General features: G+C 39.1%; 1 pseudogene; it reads right to left on the bottom strand.

The window, feature by feature from the left end:
• Window positions 1-369: 369 nt before the first annotated feature.
• Window positions 370-913, bottom strand: LOC117718260 (uncharacterized protein C9orf85 homolog pseudogene; annotated as a pseudogene).
• Window positions 914-3,164: the final 2,251 nt, after the last annotated feature.

Below are 3,164 nucleotides of genomic sequence, written 5' to 3'. Positions count from 1 at the left end.
AAAAATACTGTTTTGTTTTCTATGATGTAAGGGGGCTTTTGCTAAAGAAGTCACATACCCAAGGTCAGGCTATGGAAATGTACTGAGCTTGTCATCTTAGTTTTCCATGAGATGGTTCTGATACAATCACAAATTCTGAATACTGAATTATTTGACACTAGGTAATATGTTTTTATAAATGATCTCTACAGGTTTTATACAACATGCTATGGTATGCCCACACATATTCTGTATATACAGCTTAAGTGTTATTGTGAAAACCTTTAAGATTCTGTTACTCAAGTGTTATAAATAACGGACATCGCTCATGAGCCAGTTCTGCCTTTTGGAACAGCCTTTTCTACTCCCTCTGCAACTGACTGGGTGCTGTCAGGCCTGAGTGTCCCCATCCTCGCCATCTGAATCAGATTCAGCATTTAAGTTCTCATCATTGTCTTCCTTCCGTTTGTAGCTTCTTCTATGGTTAGAACCTTCATTTTAAGTATTTTCTGAAGTTTCTGGTTCTTTATTAAATGGAATAATGATCTCTTCTTTCTTTCCACATTTTGTACAAACTTCAAGTTCACAAGCGCATGGTCTACACATTATGTGGTAAGAGTCTTTTACAGTCTTTTGTAAACATTTAACACATTTCATAGGCTTTGACAGTGGTTTGTATTTGCTATATTTTACATGCCATTCAAGAACTTCTTTACAGCGTTGACATACTCCAGCATGAAGTTTTGCATTAATTTTCTTGGTCTGAACACTCTTATCAAATTTGTCATTTTTGAAGGTGAATGGATTCTGGCGCTTCTGAGACCGGGATCGAGTCACATTGCCTTTCTGGGAACTCATCACCAAATCTCAAGCACCATAAGTCAGTGCAGCCTTTAAGTTACAGGAAAGGGTAAAGAAGTTTTTGTCCCGGGTTGACTTCTGGTCACTTTTTATACCTGTACATCTTGAAATCAGGAAAAGTATAGGTTGAAGGTTTTGTGGCTGGGTCGATATTCCTATCTTTCCATTGATGTCATGCCTGGTTTTAGGTGCTGGCTTTTCAGGTTTAATATCCCCTACTGCTAGGAGTCATAGCTAGGGTCAACCTCATAGGGAATCTCAATGCTTATAAATAAATTTTCATTGCCAGAACTAAAAATTTCTTGTGTAGTGAGAAGAGAATATAAAGGAAGTTTGAAATGGAGAATGGATTCCAGTTGCCAATTGACAACCAATTGCAAATGAAAATTTATTTTTCTCCCAAAGAATCTCATTGTGGAAACAAAATATTCTTAAAAGTGAACAGCACATGAAGTTACAAATGACCAACAGAAAATAATCACAATGGCCTTGATGGAGGTTACTTATTTTATAATGTCTTCTGAGCAGTTGGGGGCCACCCTGAGTATCCCCCTACCCTGGTACCTCTGCAAGGAGAGGTGCTTCCTCTCCCAATAAGGGCATACAAGGCAGCCCAGCTAGAAGAACATCTCACATACAGGCAATAACTTTTGGGATAGCCCCACTCCAGTTGTTCAGGACTCACATGAAGATGAAGCTGTACATCTGCTACATATTGCGCAGGGGAGGCCTAGGTCCAGGTCATATATGTTTACAGAAATAAAATTGTTAGAAAAATATCATATTGAAACATAAATTGATTTTAGAGGAAACACAGTTTCCTAGATTTTCTCAATTCCTCATTTTCATTGTGCTATAATTTCTATTTGTGTACAATGATTGAACTCTCTCTTATGTTGCTTAAGGTACTATCTTCCTTTACAGTCTACTCACATTTAAAGTCATGATTCTATTATTTTCTCCAACCAAGTACTGGCTTTTGAGGCATGAGCCAGCATACCAGCTAATAACCAAACATTTATTTTTTTTCAATGATGTAACAAATATTTTTCAGTTCAGTTTTTCTCTCCCTATATTTTTCTTAGTTAACTTTTGCCACAGTGTCTTTTCCTTTGCATTCATTCTTCCTCTGTCTCTTGTTTTTCTTTCTTTTTTTATTATTAATTAATAATTTTATTTATCCATATCCATATTTACCCACTCCCAATTCATCCTCGTAGAGTTCTCCATATCCCAAATTCCTTTGCTGCTGAGAGGGTGCACCACCTCCCAGTATCCCCCTACCCGCTTCCTGGGCATCAAGTGTCTACAGGAATAGACTGAGGCCAAACAGGGCAATCCTCTGCTGCATATTTTTCAGGGCCTTAGATGAGCTCTTGTATGCTCTTTGGTTTGTGGCTCAGTCTCCAGGCACACCCAGGATTCCAAATTAGTTGACATTGTTGGTCTTCCTAATTGCCATCCACTTCAATTCCTTCAATCTTTCCCTTAGCTCTTCCACAGAAGTCCTTGACCTCATAGAGCTACTCAAAGGACAGCCCGGATAGTCTCCCATCTGCAATTACAACATAGCATCAGTAATAATGTCAGGATTTGATGCCTGCCCATGGGATGGATCTCAAATGGGCCAGTCACTGATTGACCATTCCTTCAGGGTCCGGTCCATTATTTTCCCCGCATTTTGTTCAGACAGAAACTATTTGGGGTCAAGAATTATGAAGGTTATTTGGTGTCCTTAGTTTTCCCCTGGAGGCCTAGTCTAACTACTGGAGGTTGTCTCTTCATGTTCCATAATCCTATTGTTGGGCATCTTGGCCAAGGTCACCCACATTGAGTCCTTTGAGCCTTTCCATTTCCAGGTCTCTGGGATATTCTAAATGTCCCGTCCTATAACACCCACACTGGCCGCTTCATATTTCCATTCATTCTCCAGGCTTTATGGCCTTCTTTCCTGTCCTTCTGCCCCAGACCTGATCCTGCCATACCTTTTCTTCTCCCCTTCTACTCTCCCATCTAGGTGTCTCCCTCCATCTGCCTCCTATAATTATTTTGCTCCGTCTTCTAAGTGGGGTTGAAATATCCTCACTTAAGACTTTCTTCTTGTTTAATTTCTTAGGATCTGTGGGACATATCGTGGGTATTCTGTAATTTTTGGCTAATATCATCTTATCAGTGAGTACATAACATGCACATTATTTTGAGTCTTGTTTACCTCACTCAGGATAATATTTTCTAGTTCTACCCATTTGTCTGCAAAATCATGATGTCTGTGTTTTTAATAGCTGAATAATTTTCCATTGCACAAATGAAACACAATTTTTGTA

This window comes from Arvicanthis niloticus, chromosome 12, assembly GCF_011762505.2.
Source record: "Arvicanthis niloticus isolate mArvNil1 chromosome 12, mArvNil1.pat.X, whole genome shotgun sequence".
In the NCBI taxonomy this organism is placed as follows: Eukaryota; Metazoa; Chordata; class Mammalia; order Rodentia; family Muridae; genus Arvicanthis; species Arvicanthis niloticus.
The sequence above is the reverse complement of the archived record's forward strand: the minus strand, read 5'-3'. Positions and strand labels throughout refer to the sequence as shown.